Source organism: Mytilus californianus, unplaced genomic scaffold (genome assembly GCF_021869535.1).
Source record: "Mytilus californianus isolate M0D057914Y unplaced genomic scaffold, xbMytCali1.0.p SCAF_33, whole genome shotgun sequence".
Classification (NCBI taxonomy): domain Eukaryota; kingdom Metazoa; phylum Mollusca; class Bivalvia; order Mytilida; family Mytilidae; genus Mytilus; species Mytilus californianus.
In genome coordinates, this window is record NW_026262683.1 from 1,753,244 (window position 1) to 1,774,954 (window position 21,711).

General features: G+C 36.9%; 2 long non-coding RNA genes across 2 annotated transcripts in view; both read left to right on the plus strand.

Annotated features, from left to right (window-relative positions):
• LOC127736576 (uncharacterized) overlaps positions 1-21,711 on the plus strand; it is a 417,821-nt gene that overhangs the window by 305,720 nt on the left and 90,390 nt on the right. The gene's annotated exons all lie outside the window — the stretch shown is intronic.
• LOC127736577 (uncharacterized) overlaps positions 5,725-21,711 on the plus strand; it is a 56,332-nt gene continuing 40,345 nt past the window's right edge. Inside the window, exon 1 of the long non-coding RNA XR_007999053.1 lies at positions 5,725-5,762. This is a non-coding gene — a long non-coding RNA (uncharacterized LOC127736577). The remainder of the gene's footprint in view (positions 5,763-21,711) is intronic.

A 21,711-nucleotide genomic window follows, 5' to 3' on the forward strand; every position in this document is an offset into this window, starting at 1 on the left:
TTAACTTATTCTTTATTTTTACACAATTATTCTTTATGTATTTTTAGCACCCCATTATTCTCTATTTCTTTTTTGTACCCCATTTTTCCCTATTTATTTTTGGGGCCATTATTCTCTATTCTGTAAACCCCATCCACACCCTCATAATAGTTAAACGTTGTGCGACAAATAATATATGATCAAACTTTAATGATTAAAAGCTTAAAACTAAGCAAGCATAAAACAATTTACGAGTCTCCTGTCGCTATTTCTATTAACCGTTATAGTTAACTTTCATAAAACTGCAAGGTTATGGTAAAACGTAATCAAAGAAAGAAAGATGGCATGACATTCAAAAAAGGGTTTACAGTGATAAACAGAATTCAGTCTGGGAAACACGATTTATTTATTGGTTATCATTAGCATTGAATTAGCTTTCAATAACTGAGAGTACTCTTAGATCGGTAATAAGTGTCTTTTGTCTTAATTTTAGTTTAGGGGTTATTGTGAATCGTTTCGATCGGATAAAACAAGCCATTTCAAACTAATTTTTACAGAATCTCTTATGTTGTGCTGTTACGCTACTGACCAAGAAAAACATGTTTGAGACCCCCCCCCCCCCCCCCTATTCTATAGCTGCTTGTGTTCAAATGGACTCTAAAGAACTATGTCAATTAGACCTGCTTTGATACGATAACTGCACTTGAATTTTTACTAGATTTCGTGTGTCTCGTCAAGTGATCAGAATTTCAATGGGGACTAACTGTGCACCACTTATTGCGGACCTGTTTCTGTATTGTTATGAGTATGAGTTACAATTTATGACTAAAATCAGCAAAGCACCATCGAAACAACATCTGATACAAAAACACTTTTAGATATTTGGATGATATATTGGCTCTTGATAATGACGACTTCAGTATAAAGTTGAGAATAGAAATGGGGAATGTGTGTCAAAGAGACCATAACCCGTCCAAAGAGCAAAAAACAGCCGAAGGCTACCAATGGGTCTTCAACACAGCGGGAAAATCCCGCACCCGGAAGCGGGCTTCAGCTGGCCCCTAAACAAAAATGTGTACTAGTTCAGTGAAAATGGACGTCATACTAAACTCCAAAACATATAAATGAACTAAAATTAAAAAACATACAAGACTAACAAAGGCCAGAGGCTCCTGACTTGGGACAAGCGAAAAAATGGTGTTAATATATCTTGGCTTGTTCGATTCGCTCGTGTATGTAACAACGTATTTGATTTTAACGAAATAAATCTCTGTATTACTGAAAAATTATTACACCAGGGTTTTCGATATCACAAACTAGTCAACACATTTACTTAATTTTATCATCGGTACAAGGACATCATTCGTAAATATAAATCAACATGCAGACATCTTATACGTTCAGGTATTTCACATCCAATCTTTTATGGTAATATTATATACAAAGCACAAAAATATCGTCATTCACCTCAAAAGCTAACCCAACCTTTAAACAGACTTATTCAGAAGGGATATAGTTATGATACTGTTGTCAGGTCATTAAAGATGGCATATTTTGGAATTAATATTGATTAACACATAGGGTCTTTGCATCGGAAATAAACACATTTATTCTAAAACCAGTTATTGGCATGATACGGGTTATGTTCCTCTCATATATTATATGATGGTATGATACTAAACCCCTAACGGAAGGAATTGTGCTTGATTTTCATATGATGAAGACATAAACTTTCTATCAGTTTAATTGAGGTTTGGAGCTAGCATGTCAGTAACTGCTAGTAGTCCTTTTTATACGACCGCAAAAAATTTTTTGTGGTCGTATATTGGTATGACGTTGGCGTCGTCGTCGTCGTCGTCGTCGTCGTCGTCGTCGTCGTCGTCTGGCGTCGTCCGGCGTCGTCCGAAGACACATTGGTTTTCACACTCTAACTTTAGTTTAAGTGAATGGATCTCTATGAAATTTTACCACAAGGTTTAATACCACAAAAGGAAGGTTGGGATTGATTTTGGGGGTTATGGTACCAACAGTAAAGGAATTAGGGGCCAAAAAGGGGCCAAAAATAAGCATTTTTGTAACTTCCAGACATAACTTGTGTGCTAGTGTATGGATCTCTCTGACATTGTACCACAAGGTTCCATATCACAAAAGGAATGCTGGGATTGATTTTTGGGGGTAATTGCCTCAAAATTTTAGGAATTAGGGGCCAAAAAAAGGGGCAAAAAACAAGCATTTTTCTAGTTTCAGGACAATAACTTGTGTGTAAGTGTATGGATCTTTTTGAAATTATACTACAAGGTTCCATATCACAAATGGAAAGCTGGGTTTGAGTTTGGGGGTAATTGCCCTAAATGTTTAGGAATTTGGGGCCAAAAAGGGGCCAAAAAACACATTTTTCTAGTTTCCAGACAATAACTTGTGTTCAAGTGTATGGATCTCTCTGAAATTGTACTGCAAGGTACCAGACCACAAAGGGAAGGCTGGGATTGAGTTTGGGGGTGATGAATCATAAGGGGGTTCAAAAAATTGGGGGGGGGATTTTTTTTTTTTTCCTTTTTTTTCTTTTTTTCCTTTTTTTTTTCTTTTAAAATTTTCCATTTTAAGTTGGTTATTTCTGATTTATATTTAAAAGCAAGTAATAATGATATGGTAGGAGATACACACCAAACAGGATGTGTTTATTATTATATAATAAGTATTGTGCAATAGCAAGAAATTTTCAATTGCACAGTATTGCACAATAGCAAGAAATCTTCAATTGCACAGTATTGCACAATAGCAAGAAATCTTCAATTGCACAGTATTGCGCAATAGCAAGACATCTTCAATTGCACAGTATTGCGCAATAGTAAGAAATATCCAATAGCACAATATTGCGCAATAGCAAGAAATTGTCAATTGTACAGTATTGCGCAATAGCAAGAAATATTTAATTGCATAGTATTGTGCAAAAGAAGATACTTCATATAAATTGCTTATTTCTTGACCAATTTCAATGGGGTTTTATTCTTGAATTCTTGGGGTTCTTTAATATGCTGAATCTAACAGTGTATTTAGTTTTTGGATTTTGGGCCTCGTTTTTAAATTGGTCCACATTGAGGTCCAAAGGGTCCAAAATTAAACTTTGTTTGATTTCATCAAAAATTGAATTCTTAGGGTTCTTTGATATGCTGAATCTAAACATGTATTTAGATTTTTGATTATGGGCCCAGTTTTCAAGTTGGTCCAAATCGGGATCCAAAATTAAACTTTGTTTGATTTCAACAAAAATTGAATATATGGGGTTCTTTGATATGCTGAATCTAACCATGTATTTAGATTTTTGATTTTTGGTTCCGTTTTCAAATTGGTCTACATTAAGGTCCAAAGGGTCCAAAATTAAACTTAGTTTGATTTTAACAAAAATTGCATTCTTAGGGTTCTTTGATATGCTGAATCTAAACATGTATTTAGATTTTTGATTATGGGCCCAGTTTTCAAGTTTGTCCAAATCGGGGTCCAAAATTAAACTTTGTTTGATTTCAACAAAAATTGAATATATGGGGTTCTTTGATGTGCTGAATCTAACCATATATTTAGATTTTTGATTTTTGGGCCCCGTTATCAACTTTGTCCACATTGAGGTCAAAAGGGTCCAAAATTAAAATTTGTCTGATTTCATCAAAAATTGAATTCTTGGGGTTCTTTGATATGCTGAATTTAACCATGTATTTAGATTTTGGATATTGGACCATAATAGGTGGATGTCCAATTTAAAATTTTTAAGTTCTTAGACCACATTCATTCTGTGTCAGATACCTATGCTGTGTCAAATATTTAATCACAATCCAAATGCAAAGCTGTATCAAGCTTGAATGTTGTGTCCATACTTGCCCCAACTGTTCAGGGTTCGACCTCTGCGGTCGTATTTAATTTTATTTAATTTATGTATCATTTTAATTTTGCTTAGTTTCTTCTGTTACCTATTCTGACATCGGACTCGGACTTCTTTTAAACTGAGTTTTACTGTGCGTATTGCTCTATGTTTTTCTTTTTTTATTGTATATAGGGGGAGGATTGAGATCTCACAAAACATGTTTAACCCCACCGCATTTTTGCGCCTGTCCTAAGTCAGGAGCCTCTGACGTTTGTTAGTCTTGTATGTTTTTGTAGTTTTAGTTCATTTATATGTTTCGGAGTTGAGTGTGACGTCCATTTTCACTGAACTAGTACACATTTTCGTTTAGGGGCCAGCTGAAGCCCGCCTCCGGGTGCGGGATTTTCTCGCTGTGTTGAAGACCCATTGGTGGCCTGGGGCTGTTTTCTGCTCTTTGGTCGGGTTGTTGTCTCTTTGACACATTCTCCATTTCCATTCTCAATTTTATCTGTTGGATAGTTGTCTCATTGACAATCATATATATCGCATCTCTTTTTAACTGTTAATTTATACTATAGAAATATTTTTTTGGGTCTTTAAATAGATATGTGTTATCTTTACTAAATTACAGTAATGAAATAGAAGGAGGTCAGTTTTAAAGTTCCCGAATGCCTAATTTCATAATGTTGGTTTCTTTGAAAAATAAAAGATAAATTTAAGAAAAAAACGGACAATATGATTGTAGTCCTCGGAAAAAACGGACAATGTAAAAAAGGTTAATTGAAAGTGAAAAAGAAGACAATTATGAGTAAGTGTTTTGTAGTAACTCTATATTTCGATTGATAAAATGTACTGTTCTTTTTCCGTTTTTTTTGACAATATGGCTTTACATTTTATAATAATTTCTATAGAAATAAATAAATACTAAATATAGTGTGTTCTGTAAGTCAATATAGCGTGAACCGGATATACACATGTACATTAAAATGTACTTTTTATAGTGTAAGTATTATTTCTCGCCGTTTTTTTTTTTTTTTTTTCATTTCACAATATAATGGCACAAACTGGATAATTGCTTACATTCCATTACCTTGGACATTTTTCAGACCGTTTCCAGCTGGCTAGTTTCCAATTTCCGGTTGTAGTGACTTTGGTGTTTGCATTAGCAAATATAACAATTGTGCAACAAAAAACAATATTTTTGTCACGTTTTACGACGATCGGAGATAAAATACGATCTATTGCCACACAATTCTGATCTTTTGTACACAAAAATAAAATGTGGGACATGGCTTTTTTGCGTAAAAATGAAGTTATCAAGTAAAATAATTTTGGACATACTTAGTTTTTAATTTTAAAATATTTTTTCTCTTTGTTTCAAGCCGATTATACCAAATGCAAAACAAATTGAGCCTATCTTTATCGAGCTGACCAGTCGACGCATTGTTTTTAATAATGAAGTAGTAAAATATAATAAGATTGTAACACTTTTAAGTATTTATTTTGTTGAACTATTGTATTTGACATTTAAATTCAAGACTTACAAAAAATAATTTAAGGCGTTGTCTGCAAAAGTCAATTTGATCTTCTCAAAAATCGTAGTACATCAGACAGTATCCTTGTTTTGAAGTCACTAATTAATAAATATTATCACAATCAAAAACTAGAAATACTTACTTTGTTAACAAGAAAGGCTTTTGACTTGAATATACACAATTACAAAAAATAAGAACTAGGAATTAGTATAGAGCAAGACTGAGAAAAAATGAATCTATCATACAATATATTGTAGGCCTACAGGTTATTATCGGTGCTGTAATTGACGCTGTTTGGAGTGCTGTTGAAGGACCAATCAAGTATCTAATTGGTTATCTCCTCTGGTGTTTGCTATGTTGTTGGTCATGTTGTATGCAATGTTGTTTGCCATGTAAGTTACCAAATTTAAAACATAAAATATGTATAATATACTGACCGTTACGATAAACAAATCTGATATGTAAATATCGGCGCGTTACGTTTGCGCGAATTTAAATTTTGACAGGTATTACGTTTGTGTAAACAAATGGTATTACGTTTGCGAGAAATTACCTGTACTTTACCATGTATGTGAAGTTAGCAGCCGGTTCGTTATTCGATATTCGATATTCAATATCCAACCGGCTGCTAGCAGTCGGTTGGATATTCAAAATTTAGTTGAAAATCATAAAAAAATTAAATACTTGATAACATTAAAAGCACGATTTTCATAGTTAAGAGGACTGATAAGATACGTAGGAAATCGTTTAATGACCTCTTCAAGCTGTCGTAAATTCTCGTCGAAGGATTTCCCAGAATAATGTCATCTTCGATATCTACGGAGGGCTTAGATTGTCACTCTTCAGCTAAAAATTGTCAAAATTTTAGGACAAAGGGCACAGGGCAATGGTTAGAGCCCCCTGATCTCTCAATCTTTCTAATATTATGCACACATTTAGTTAATAGGTAGATACAAACGTGACTAAAAGGAATTTGGATATACTTCCTGTCTTCCATGTTTACGGAGCGCCCAAAGTGCCAGTTGGATATTCAAAATATATAGTGAAAACCTACCTGAGACCGCTTAAATGAGGGTGAGACCCCCCTAGTCTTTCAATGTCCATAAAATTCAACTTATGCATAGACTCTGTATATGTAAAGGTTGTATTAGAAGGATTTCCCAGAATAATGTCATCTTCGATATCTTCGGAGGGCTTAGATTGTCACTCTTCAGCTAAAAATTGTCAAAATTTTAGGACAAAGGGCACAGGGCAATGGTAAGAGCCCCCTGATCTCTCAATCTTTCTAATATTATGCAGACATTTAGTTAATAGGTAGATACAAACGTGACTAAAAGGAATTTGGGTACACTTCCTGTCTTCCATGTTTACGGAGCGCCCAAAGTGCCAGTTGGATATTCAAAATATATAGTGAAAACCTACCTGAGACCGCTTAAATGAGGGTGAGACCCCCCTGGTCTTTCAATGTCCATAAAGTTCAACTTAATCATAGACTCTGTATATGTAAAGGTTGTATTAGAAGGATTTCCCAGAATAATGTCATCTTCGATATCTACGGAGGGCTTAGATTGTCACTCTTCAGCTAAAAATTGTCAAAATTTTAAGACAAAGGGCACAGGGCAATGGTTAGAGCCCCCTGATCTCTCAATCTTTCTAATATTATGCAGACATTTAGTTAATAGGTAGATACAAACGTGACTAAAAGGAATTTGGGTACACTTTCTGTCTTCCATGTTTACGGAGCGCCCAAAGTGCCAGTTGGATATTCAAAATATATAGTGAAAACCTACCTGAGACCGCTTAAATGAGGGTGAGACCCCCCTGGTCTTTCAATGTCCATAAGATTCAACTTAATCGTAGACTCTGTATATGTAAAGGTTGTATTAGAAGGATTTCCCAGAATAATGTCATCTTCGATATCTACGGAGGGCTTAGATTGTCACTCTTCAGCTAACAATTGTCAAAATTTTAGGACAAAGGGCACAGGGCAATGGTTAGAGCCCCCTGATCTCTCAATCTTTCTAATATTATGCAGACATTTAGTTAATAGGTAGATACAAACGTGACTAAAAGGAATTTGGGTACACTTCCTGTCTTCCATGTTTACGCAGCGCCCAAAGTGCCAGTTGGATATTCAAAATATATAGTGAAAACCTACCTGAGACCGCTTAAATGAGGGTGAGACCCCCCTGGTCTTTCAATGTCCATAAAATTCAATTTAATCATAGACTCTGTATATGTAAAGGTTGTATTAGAAGGATCTCCCAGAATAATGTCATCTTCGATATCTACGGAGGGCTTAGATTGTCACTCTTCAGCTAAAAATTGTCAAAATTTTAGGACAAAGGGCACAGGGCAATGGTTAGAGCCCCCTGATCTCTCAATCTTTCTAATATTATGCAGACATTTAGTTAATAGGTAGATACAAACGTGACTAAAAGGAATTTGGGTACACTTCCTGTCTTCCATGTTTACAGAGCGCCCAAAGTGCCAGTTGGATATTCAAAATATATAGTGAAAACCTACCTGAGACCGCTTAAATAAGGGTGAGACCCCCCTGGTCTTTCAATGTCCATAAAATTCAACTTAATCATAGACTCTGTATATGTAAAGGTTGTATTAAAAGGATTTCCCAGAATAATGTCATCTTCGATATCTACGGAGGGCTTAGATTGTCACTCTTCAGCTAACAATTGTCAAAATTTTAGGACAAAGGGCACAGGGCAATGGTTAGAGCCCCCTGATCTCTCAATCTTTCTAATATTATGCAGACATTTAGTTAATAGATAGATACAAACGTGACTAAAAGGAATTTGGGTACACTTCCTGTCTTCTATGTTTACGGAGCGCCCAAAGTGCCAGTTGGATATTCAAAATATATAGTGAAAACCTACCTGAGACCGCTTAAATGAGGGTGAGACCCCCCTGGTCTTTCAATGTCCATAAAATTCAACTTAACCATAGACTCTGTATATGTAAAGGTTATATTAGAAGGGTTTCCCAGAATAATGTCATCTTCGATATCTACGGAGGGCTTAGATTGTCACTCTTCAGCTAAAAATTGTCAAAATTTTAGGACAAAGGGCACAGGGCAATGGTTAGAGCCCCCTGATCTCTCAATCTTTCTAATATTATGCAGACATTTAGTTAATAGGTAGATACAAACGTGACTAAAAGGAATTTGGGTACACTTCCTGTCTTCCATGTTTACGGAGCGCCCAAAGTGCCAGTTGGATATTCAAAATATATAGTGAAAACCTACCTGAGACCGCTTAAATGAGGGTGAGACCCCCTGGTCTTTCAATGTCCATAAAATTCAACTTAATCATAGACTCTGTAAATATAAAGGTTGTATTAGAAGGATTTCCCAGAATAATGTCATCTTCGATATCTACGGAGGGCTTAGATTGTCACTCTTCAGCTAAAAATTGTCAAAATTTTAGGACAAAGGGCACAGGGCAATGGTTAGAGCCCCATGATCTCTCAATCTTTCTAATATTATGCACACATTTAGTTAATAGGTAGATAAAAACGTGACTAAAAGGAATTTTGGTACACTTCCTGTCTTCTATGTTTACGGAGCGCCCAAAGTGCCAGTTGGATATTCAAAATATATAGTGAAAACCTACCTGAGACCGCTTAAATGAGGGTGAGACCCCCCCTGGTCTTTCAATGTCCATAAAATTCAACTTAATCATAGGCTCTGTATATGTAAAGGTTGTATTAGAAGGATTTCCCAGAATCATGTCATCTTCGATATCTACGGAGGGCTTAGATTGTCACTCTTCAGCTAAAAATTGTCAACATTTTAGGACAAAGGGCACAGGGCAATGGTTAGAGCCCCCTGATCTCTCAATCTTTCTAATATTATGCAGACATTTAGTTAATAGGTAGATACAAACGTGACTAAAAGGAATTTGGGTACACTTCCTGTCTTCTATGTTTACGGAGCGCCCAAAGTGCCAGTTGGATATTCAAAATATATAGTGAAAACCTACCTGAGACCGCTTAAATGAGGGTGAGACCCCCCCTGGTCTTTCAATGTCCATAAAATTCAACTTAATCATAGGCTCTGTATATGTAAAGGTTGTATTAGAAGGATTTCCCAGAATCATGTCATCTTCGATATCTACGGAGGGCTTAGATTGTCACTCTTCAGCTAAAAATTGTCAAAATTTTAGGACAAAGGGCACAGGGCAATGGTTAAAGCCCCCTGATCTCTCAATCTTTCTAATATTATGCAGACATTTATTTAATAGGTAGATAAAAACGTGACTAAAAGGAATTTGGGTACACTTCCTGTCTTCCATGTTTACGGAGCGCCCAAAGTGCCAGTTGGATATTCAAAATATATAGTGAAAACCTACCTGAGACCGCTTAAATGAGGATGAGACCCCCCTGGTCTTTCAATGTCCATAAAATTCAACTTAATCATAGACTCTGTATATGTAAAGGTTGTATTAGGAGGATTTTCCAGAATATTGTCATCTTCGATATCTACGGAGGGCTTAGATTGTCACTCTTCAGCTAAAAATTGTCAAAATTTTAGGACAAAGGGCACAGGGCAATGGTTAGAGCCCCGTGATATCTCAATCTTTCTAATATTATGCAGACATTTAGTTAATAGGTAGATACAAACGTGACTAAAAGGAATTTGGGTACACTTTTTGTCTTCCATGTGTACGGAGCGCCCAAAGTGCCAGTTGGATATTCAAAATATATAGTGAAAACCTACCTGAGACCGCTTAAATGAGGGTGAGACCCCCCTGCTCTTTTAATGTCCATAAAATTCAACTTAATCATAGACTCTGTATATGTAAAGGTTGTATTAGAAGGATTTCCCAGAATAATGTCATCTTCGATATCTACGGAGGGCTTAGATTGTCACTCTTCAGCTAAAAATTGTCAAAATTTTAGGACAAAGGGCACAGGGCAATGGTTAGAGCCCCCTGATCTTTCAATCTTTCTAATATTATGCAGACATTTAGTTAATAGGTAGATACAAACGTGACTAAAAGGAATTTGGGTACACTTCCTGTCTTCCATGTTTACGGAGCGCCCAAAGTGCCAGTTGGATATTCAAAATATATAGTGAAAACCTACCTGAGACCGCTTAAATGAGGGTGAGACCCCCCTGGTCTTTTAATGTCCATAAAATTCAATTAAATCATAGACTCTGTATATCTAAAGATTGTATTAGAAGGATTTCCCAGAATAATGTCATCTTCGATATCTACGGAGGGCTTAGATTGTCACTCTTCAGCTAAAAATTGTCAAAATTTTAGGACAAAGGGCACAGGGCAATGGTTAGAGCCCCCTGATCTCTCAATCTTTCTAATATAATGCAGACATTTAGTTAATAGGTAGATACAAACGTGACTAAAAGGAATTTGGGTACACTTCCTGTCTTCCATGTTTACGGAGCGCCCAAAGTGCCAGTTGGATATTCCAAATATATTGTGAAAACCTACCTGAGACCGCTTAAATGAGGGTGAGACCCCCTGGTCTTTCAATGTCCATAAAATTCAACTTAATCATAGATTCTGTATATGTAAAGGTTGTATTAGAAGGATTTCCCAGAATAATGTCATCTTCGATATCTACGGAGGGCTTATATTGTCACTCTTCAGCTAAAAATTGTCAAAACTTTAGGACAAAGGGCACAGGGCAATGGTTAGAGCCCCCTGATCTCTCAATCTTTCTAATGATATGCAGACATTTAGTTAATAGATAGATACAAACGTGACTAAAAGGAATTTGGGTACACTTCCTGTCTTCCATGTTTACTGAGCGCCCAAAGTGCCAGTTGGATATTCAAAATATATAGTGAAAACCTACCTGAGACCGCTTAGATGAGGGTGAGACCCCCCTGGTCTTTCAATGTCCATAAAATTCAACTTAATCATAGACTCTGTATATGTGAAGGTTGTATTAGAAGGATTTTTCAGAATAATGTCATCTTCGATATCTACGGAGGGCTTAGATTTTTACTCTTCAGCTAAAAATTGTCAAAATTTTAGGGCAATGGTAAGAGCCCCCTGATCTCTCAATCTTTCTAATATTATGCAGACATTTAGTTAATAGGTAGATACAAACGTGACTAAAAGGAATTTGGGTACACTTCTTGTCTTCCGTGTTTACGGAGCGCCCAAAGTGCCAGTTGGATATTCAAAATATATAGTGAAAACCTACCTGAGACCGCTTAAATGAGGGTGAGACCCCCCTGGTCTTTCAATGTCCATAAAATTCAACTTAATCATAGGCTCTGTATATGTAAAGGTTGTATTAGAAGGATTTCCCAGAATAATGTCATCTTCGATATCTACGGAGGGCTTAGATTGTCACTCTTCAGCTAAAAATTGTCAAAATTTTAGGACAAAGGGCACAGGGCAATGGTTAGAGCCCCGTGATATCTCAATCTTTCTAATATTATGCAGACATTTAGTTAATAGGTAGATACAAACGTGACTAAAAGGAATTTGGGTACACTTTTTGTCTTCCATGTGTACGGAGTGCCCAAAGTGCCAGTTGGATATTCAAAATATATAGTGAAAACCTACCTGAGACCGCTTAAATGAGGGTGAGACCCCCCTGGTCTTTCAATGTCCCTAAAATTCAACTTAATCATAGACTCTGTATATGTTAAGGTTGTATTAGAAGGATTTCCCAGAATAATGTCATCTTCGATATCTACGGAGGGCTTAGATTGTCACTCTTCAGCTAAAAATTGTCAAAATTTTAGGACAAAGGGCACAGGGCAATGGTTAGAGCCCCCTGATCTCTCAATCTTTCTAATATTATGCAGACATTTAGTTAATAGATAGATACAAACGTGACTAAAAGGAATTTGGGTACACTTCCTGTCTTCTATGTTTACGGAGCGCCCAAAATGCCAGTTGGATATTCAAAATATATAGTGAAAACCTACCTGAGACCGCTTAAATGAGGGTGAGACCCCCCTGGTCTTTCAATGTCCATAAAATTCAACTTAATCATAGACTCTGTATATGTAAAGGTTGTATTAGAAGGATTTCCCAGAATAATGTCATCTTCGATATCTACGGAGGGCTTAGATTGTCACTCTTCAGCTAAAAATTGTCAAAATTTTAGGACAAAGGGCACAGGGCAATGGTTAGAGCCCCCTGATCTCTCAATCTTTCTAATATTATGCAGACATTTAGTTAATAGATAGATACAAACGTGACTAAAAGGAATTTGGGTACACTTCCTGTCTTCTATGTTTACGGAGCGCCCAAAGTGCCGGTTGGATATTCAAAATATATAGTGAAAACCTACCTGAGACCGCTTAGATGAGGGTGAGACCCCCCTGGTATTTAAATGTCCATAAAATTCAACTTAATCATAGACTCTGTATATGTGAAGGTTGTATTAGAAGGATTTTTCAGAATAATGTCATCTTCGATATCTACGGAGGGCTTAGATTGTCACTCTTCAGCTAAAAATTGTCAAAATTTTAGGGCAATGGTAAGAGCCCCCTGATCTCTCAATCTTTCTAATATTATGCAGACATTTAGTTAATAGGTAGATACAAACGTGACTAAAAGGAATTTGGGTACACTTCTTGTCTTCCGTGTTTACGGAGCGCCCAAAGTGCCAGTTGGATATTCAAAATATATAGTGAAAACCTACCTGAGACCGCTTAAATGAGGGTGAGACCCCCCTGGTCTTTCAATGTCCATAAAATTCAACTTAATCATAGACTCTGTATATGTAAAGGTTGTATTAGAAGGATTTCCCAGAATAATGTCATCTTCGCTATCTACGGAGGGCTTAGATTGTCACTCTTCAGCTAAAAATTGTCAAAATTTTAGGACAAAGGGCACAGGGCAATGGTTAGAGCCCCCTGATCTCTCAATCTTTCTAATATTATGCAGCCATTTAGTTAATAGGTAGATACAAACGTGACTAAAAGGAATTTGGGTACACTTCCTGTCTTCCATGTTTACAGAGCGCCCAAAGTGCCAGTTGGATATTCAAAATATATAGTGAAAACCTACCTGAGACCGCTTAAATGAGGGTGAGACCCCCCTGGTCTTTCAATGTCCATAAAATTCAACTTAATCATAGGCTCTGTATATGTAAAGGTTGTATTAGAAGGATTTCCCAGAATAATGTCATCTTCGATATCTACGGAGGGCTTAGATTGTCACTCTTCAGCTAAAAATTGTCACAATTTTAGGACAAAGGGCACAGGGCAATGGTTAGAGCCCCGTGATATCTCAATCTTTCTAATATTATGCAGACATTTAGTTAATAGGTAGATACAAACGTGACTAAAAGGAATTTGGGTACACTTTTTGTCTTCCATGTGTACGGAGCGCCCAAAGTGCCAGTTGGATATTCAAAATATATAGTGAAAACCTACCTGAGACCGCTTAAATGAGGGTGAGACCCCCCTGGTCTTTCAATGTCCCTAAAATTCAACTTAATCATAGACTCTGTATATGTAAAGGTTGTAAAAGAAGGATTTCCCAGAATAATGTCATCTTCGATATCTACGGAGGGCTTAGATTGTCACTCTTCAGCTAAAAATTGTCAAAATTTTAGGACAAAGGGCACAGGGCAATGGTTAGAGCCCCCTGATCTCTCAATCTTTCTAATATTATGCAGACATTTAGTTAATAGATAGATACAAACGTGACTAAAAGGAATTTGGGTACACTTCCTGTCTTCTATGTTTACGGAGCGCCCAAAGTGCCAGTTGGATATTCAAAATATATAGTGAAAACCTACCTGAGACCGCTTAAATGAGGGTGAGACCCCCCTGGTCTTTCAATGTCCATAAAATTCAACTTAATCATAGACTCTGTATATGTAAAGGTTGTATTAGAAGGATTTCCCAGAATAATGTCATCTTCGATATCTACGGAGGGCTTAGATTGTCACTCTTCAGCTAAAAATTGTCAAAATTTTAGGACAAAGGGCACTGGGCAATGGTTAGAGCCCCTGATCTCTCAATCTTTCTAATATTATGCAGACATTTAGTTAATAGGTAGATACAAACGTGACTAAAAGGAATTTGGGTACACTTCCTGTCTTCCATGTTTATGGAGCGCCCAAAATGGCAGTTGGATATTCAAAATATATAGTGAAAACCTACCTGAGACCGCTTAAATGAGGGTGAGACCCCCCTGGTCTTTCAATGTCCATACAATTCAACTTAATCATAGACTCTGTATATGTAAAGGTTGTATTAGAAAGATTTCCCAGAATAATGTCATCTTCGATATCTACGGAGGGCTTAGATTGTCACTCTTCAGCTAAAAATTGTCAAAATTTTAGGACAAAGGGCACAGGGCAATGGTTAGAGCCCCCTGATCTCTCAATCTTTCTAATATTATGCAGACATTTAGTTAATAGGTAGATACAAACGTGACTAAAAGGAATTTGGGTACACTTCCTGTCTTCTATGTTTACGGAGCGCCCAAAATGCCAGTTGGATATTCAAAATATATAGTGAAAACCTACCTGAGACCGCTTAAATGAGGGTGAGACCCCCCTGGTCTTTCAATGTCCATAAAATTCAACTTAATCATAGACTCTGTATATGTAAAGGTTGTATTAGAAGGATTTCCCAGAATAATGTCATCTTCGATATCTACGGAGGGCTTAGATTGTCACTCTTCAGCTAAAAATTGTCAAAATTTTAGGACAAAGGGCACAGGGCAATGGTTAGAGCCCCCTGATCTCTCAATCTTTCTAATATTATGCGGACATTTAGTTAATAGATAGATACAAACGTGACTAAAAGGAATTTTGGTACACTTCCTGTCTTCTATGTTTACGGAGCGCCCAAAGTGCCAGTTGGATATTCAAAATATATAGTGAAAACCTACCTGAGACCGCTTAAATGAGGGTGAGACCCCCCTGGTCTTTCAATGTCCATAAAATTCAACTTAATCATAGACTCTGTATATGTAAAGGTTGTATCAGAAGGATTTTCCAGAATAATGTCATCTTCGATATCTACGGAGGGCTTAGATTGTCACTCTTCAGCTAAAAATTGTCAAAATTTTAGGACAAAGGGCACAGGGCAATGGTTAGAGCCCCCTGATCTCTCAATCTTTCTAATATTATGCAGACATTTAGTTAATAGGTAGATACAAACGTGACTAAAAGGAATTTGGGTACACTTCCTGTCTTCCATGTTTACCGAGCGCCCAAAGTGCCAGTTGGATATTCAAAATATATAGTGAAAACCTACCTGAGACCGCTTAAATGAGGGTGAGACCCCCCCTGGTCTTTCAATGTCCATAAAATTCAATTTAATCATAGACTCTGTATATGTAAAGGTTGTATTAGAAGGATATCCCAGAATAATGTCATCTTCGATATCTACGGAGGGCTTAGATTGTCACTCTTCAGCTAAAAATTGTCAAAATTTGAGGACAAAGGGCACAGGGCAATGGTTAGAGCCCCCTGATCTCTCAATCTTTCTAATATTATGCAGACATTTAGTTAATAGGTAGATACAAACGTGACTAAAAGGAATTTGGGTACACTTCCTGTCTTCTATGTTTACGGAGCGCCCAAAGTGCCAGTTGGATATTCAAAATATATAGTGAAAACCTATCTGAGACCGCTTAAATGAGGGTGAGACCCCCCTGGTCTTTCAATGTCCATAAAATTCAACTTAATCATAGACTCTGTATATGTAAAGGTTGTATTAGAAGGATTTTCCAGAATAATGTCATCTTCGATATGTACGGAGTGCTTAGATTGTCACTCTTCAGCTAAAAATTGTCTAAATTTTAGGACAAAGGGAACAGGGCAATGATTAGAGCCCCCTGATCTCTCAATCTTTCTAATATTATGCAGACATTTAGTTAATAGGTAGATACAAACGTGACTAAAAGGAATTTGGGTACACTTCCTGTCTTCCATGTTTACGGAGCGCCCAAAGTGCCAGTTGGATATTCAAAATATATAGTGAAAACCTACCTGAGACCGCTTAAATGAGGGTGAGACACCCCTGGTCTTTCAATGTCCATAAAATTCAACTTAATCATAGACTCTGTATATGTAAAGGTTGTATTAGAAGGATTTTCCAGAATAATATCATCTTCGATATCTACGGAGGGCTTAGATTGTCACTCTTCAGCTAAAAATTGTCAAAATTTTAGGACAAAGGGCACAGGGCAATGGTTAGAGCCCCCTGATCTCTCAATCTTTCTAATATTATGCAGACATTTAGTTAATAGGTAGATACAAACGTGACTAAAAGGAATTTGGGTACACTTTCTGTCTTCCATGTTTACGGAGCGCCCAAAGTGCCAGTTGGATATTCAAAATATATAGTGAAAACCTACCTGATACCGCTTAAATGAGGGTGAGACCCCCTGGTCTTTCAATGTCCATAAAATTCAACTTAATCATAGACTCTGTATATTTAAAGGTTGTATTAGAAGGATTTCCCAGAATAATGTCATCTTCGATATCTACGGAGGGCTTAGATTGTCACTCTTCAGCTAAAAATTGTCAAAATTTTAGGACAAAGGGCACAGGGCAATGATTAGAGCCCCCTGATCTCTCAATCTTTCTAATATTATGCAGACATTTAGTTAATAGGTAGATACAAACGTGACTAAAAGGAATTTGGGTACACTTCCTGTCTTCCATGTTTACGGAGCGCCCAAAGTGCCAGTTGGATATTCAAAATATATAGTGAAAACCTACCTGAGACCGCTTAAATGAGGGTGAGACCCCCCTGGTCTTTCAATGTCCCTAAAATTCAACTTAATCATAGACTCTGTATATGTAAAGGTTGTATTAGAAGGATTTCATAGAATAATGTCATCTTCGATATCTACGGAGGGCTTAGACTGTCACTCTTCAGCTAAAAATTGTCAAAATTTTAGGACAAAGGGCACAGGGCAATGATTAGAGCCCCTGATCTCTCAATCTTTTAAATATTATGCAAACATTTAGTTAATAGGTAGATACAAACGTGACTAAAAGGAATTTGGGTACACTTCCTGTCTTCTATGTTTACGGAGCGCCCAAAGTGCCAGTTGGATATTCAAAATATATAGTGAAAACCTACCTGAGACCGCTTAAATGAGGGTGAGACCCCCCTGGTCTTTCAATGTCCATAAAATTCAAGTTAATCATAGACTCTGTATATGTAAAGGTTGTATTAGAAGGATTTCCTAGAATAATGTCATCTTCGATATCTACGGAGTGCTTAGATTTTCACTCTTCAGCTAAAAATTGTCAAAATTTTAGGACAAAGGGCACAGGGCAATGGTTAGAGCCCCCTGATCTCTCAATCTTTCTAATATTATGCAGACATTTAGTTAATAGGTAGATACAAACGTGACTAAAAGGAATTTGGGTACACTTCCTGTCTTCCATGTTTACGGAGCGCCCAAAGTGCCAGTTGGATATTCAAAATATATAGTGAAAACCTACCTGAGACCGCTTAAATGAGGGTGAGACCCCCTGGTCTTTCAATGTCCATAAAATTCAACTTAATCATAAACTCTGTATATGTAAAGGTTGTATTAGAAGGATTTCCCAGAATAATGTCATCTTCGATATCTACGGAGGGCTTAGATTTTTACTCTTCAGCTAAAAATTGTCAAAATTTTAGGACAAAGGGAACAGGGCAATGGTTAGAGCCCCCTAATCTCTCAATCTTTCTAATATTATGCAGACATTTAGTTAATAGGTAGATACAAACGTGACTAAAAGGAATTTGTGTACACTTCCTGTCTTCCATGTTTACGGAGCGCCCAAAGTGCCAGTTGGATATTCAAAATATATAGTGAAAACCTACCTGAGACCGCTTAAATAAGGGTGAGACCCCCCTGGTCTTTCAATGTCCATAAAATTCAACTTAATCATAGACTCTGTATATGTAAAGGTTGTATTAGAAGGATTTCCCAGAATAATGTCATCTTCGATATCTACGGAGGGCTTAGACTGTCACTCTTCAGCTAAAAATTGTCAAAATTTTAGGACAAAGGGCACAGGGCAATGATTAGAGCCCCTGATCTCTCAATCTTTTAAATATTATGCAAACATTTAGTTAATAGGTAGATACAAACGTGACTAAAAGGAATTTGGGTACACTTCCTGTCTTCTATGTTTACGGAGCGCCCAAAGTGCCAGTTGGATATTCAAAATATATAGTGAAAACCTACCTGAGACTGCTTAAATGAGGGTGAGACCCCCCTGGTCTTTCAATGTCCATAACATTCAACTTAATCATAGACTCTGTATATGTAAAGGTTGTATTAGAAGGATTTCCTAGAATAATGTCATCTTCGATATCTACGGAGTGCTTAGATTTTCACTCTTCAGCTAAAAATTGTCAAAATTTTAGGACAAAGGGCACAGGGCAATGGTTAGAGCCCCCTGATCTCTCAATCTTTCTAATATTATGCAGACATTTAGTTAATAGGTAGATACAAACGTGACTAAAAGGAATTTGGGTACACTTCCTGTCTTCCATGTTTACGGAGCGCCCAAAGTGCCAGTTGGATATTCAAAATATATAGTGAAAACCTACCTGAGACCGCTTAAATGAGGGTGAGACCCCCTGGTCTTTCAATGTCCATAAAATTCAACTTAATCATAGACTCTGTATATGTAAAGGTTGTATTGGTTGTATTAGAAGGATTTCCCAGAATATTGTCATCTTCGATATCTACGGAGGGCTTAGATTTTTACTCTTCAGCTAAAAATTGTCAAAATTTTAGGACAAAGGGAACAGGGCAATGGTTAGAGCCCCCTAATCTCTCAATCTTTCTAATATTATGCAGACATTTAGTTAATAGGTAGATACAAACGTGACTAAAAGGAATTTGTGTACACTTCCTGTCTTCTATGTTTACGGAGCGCCCAAAGTGCCAGTTGGATATTCAAAATATATAGTGAAAACCTACCTGAGACCGCTTAAATAAGGGTGAGACCCCCCTGGTCTTTCAATGTCCATAAAATTCAACTTAATCATAGACTCTGTATATGTAAAGGTTGTATTAGAAGGATTTCCCAGAATAATGTCATCTTCGATATCTACGGAGGGTTTAGATTTTCACTCTTCAGCTAAAAATTGTCAAAATTTTAGGACAAAGGGCACAGGGCAATGATTAGAGCCCCCTGATCTCTCAATCTTTCTAATATTATGCAGACATTTAGTTAATAGGTAGATACAAACGTGACTAAAAGGAATTTGGGTACACTTCCTGTCTTCCATGTTTACGGAGCGCCCAAAGTGCCAGTTGGATATTCAAAATATATAGTGAAAACCTACCTGAGACCGCTTAAATGAGGGTGAGACCCCCCTGGTCTTTCAATGTCCATAAAATTCAACTTAATCATAGACTCTGTATATGTAAAGGTTGTATTAGAAGGATTTTCCAGAATAATGTCATCTTCGATATCTACGGAGGGCTTAGATTTTTACTCTTCAGCTAAAAATTGTCAAAATTTTAGGACAAAGGGAACAGGGCAATGGTTAGAGCCCCCTAATCTCTCAATCTTTCTAATATTATGCAGACATTTAGTTAATAGGTAGATACAAACGTGACTAAAAGGAATTTGTGTACACTTCCTGTCTTCTATGTTTACGGAGCGCCCAAAGTGCCAGTTGGATATTCAAAATATATAGTGAAAACCTACCTGAGACCGCTTAAATAAGGGTGAGACCCCCCTGGTCTTTCAATTTCCATAAAATTCAACTTAATCATAGACTCTGTATATGTAAAGGTTGTATTAGAAGGATTTCCCAGAATAATGTCATATTCGATATCTACGGAGGGCTTAGACTGTCACTCTTCAGCTAAAAATTGTCAAAATTTTAGGACAAAGGGCACAGGGCAATGATTAGAGCCCCTGATCTCTCAATCTTTTAAATATTATGCAAACATTTAGTTAATAGGTAGATACAAACGTGACTAAAAGGAATTTGGGTACACTTCCTGTCTTCTATGTTTACGGAGCGCCCAAAGTGCCAGTTGGATATTCAAAATATATAGTGAAAACCTACCTGAGACCGCTTAAATGAGGGTGAGACCCCCCTGGTCTTTCAATGTCCATAAAATTCAACTTAATCATAGACTCTGTATACATGTATGTAAAGGTTGTATTAGAAGGATTTCCTAGAATAATGTCATCTTCGATATCTACGGAGTGCTTAGATTTTCACTCTTCAGCTAAAAATTGTCAAAATTTTAGGACAAAGGGCACAGGGCAATGGTTAGAGCCCCCTGATCTCTCAATCTTTCTAATATTATGCAGACATTTAGTTAATAGGTAGATACAAACGTGACTAAAAGGAATTTGGGTACACTTCCTGTCTTCCATGTTTACGGAGCGCCCAAAGTGCCAGTTGGATATTCAAAATATATAGTGAAAACCTACCTGAGACCGCTTAAATGAGGGTGAGACCACCTGGTCTTTCAATGTCCATAAAATTCAACTTAATCATAGACTCTGTATATGTAAAGGTTGTATTAGAAGGATTTCCCAGAATAATGTCATCTTCGATATCTACGGAGGGCTTAGATTTTTACTCTTCAGCTAAAAATTGTCAAAATTTTAGGACAAAGGGAACAGGGCAATGGTTAGAGCCCCCTAATCTCTCAATCTTTCTAATATTATGCAGACATTTAGTTAATAGGTAGATACAAACGTGACTAAAAGGAATTTGGGTACACTTCCTGTCTCACATGTTTACGGAGCGCCCAAAGTGCCAGTTGGATATTCAAAATATATAGTGAAAACCTACCTGAGACCGCTTAAATGAGGGTGAGACCCCCCTGGTCTTTCAATGTCCATAAAATTCAACTTAATCATAGACTCTGTATATGCAAAGGTTGTAATAGAAGGATTTCCCAGAATAATGTCATCTTCGATATCTACGGAGGGCTTAGATTTTTACTCTTTAGCTAAAAATTGTCAAAATTTTAGGACAAAGGGCACAGGGCAATGGTTAGAGCCCCCTAATCTCTCAATCTTTCTAATATTACGCAGACATTTAGTTAATAGGTAGATACAAACGTGACTAAAAGGAATTTGGGTACACTTCCTGTCTTCCATGTTTACGGAGCGCCCAAAGTGCCAGTTGGATATTCAAAATATATAGTGAAAACCTATCTGAGTCCGCTTAAATGAGGATGAGACCCCCCTGGTCTTTCAATGTCCATAAAATTCAACTTAATCATAGACTATGTATATGTAAAGGTTGTATTAGAAGGATTTTCCAGAATAATGTCATCTTCGAGATCTACGGAGGGCTTAGATTGTCACTCTTCAGCTAAAAATTGTCAAAATTTTAGGACAAAGGGAACAGGGCAATGGTTAGAGCCCCCTAAT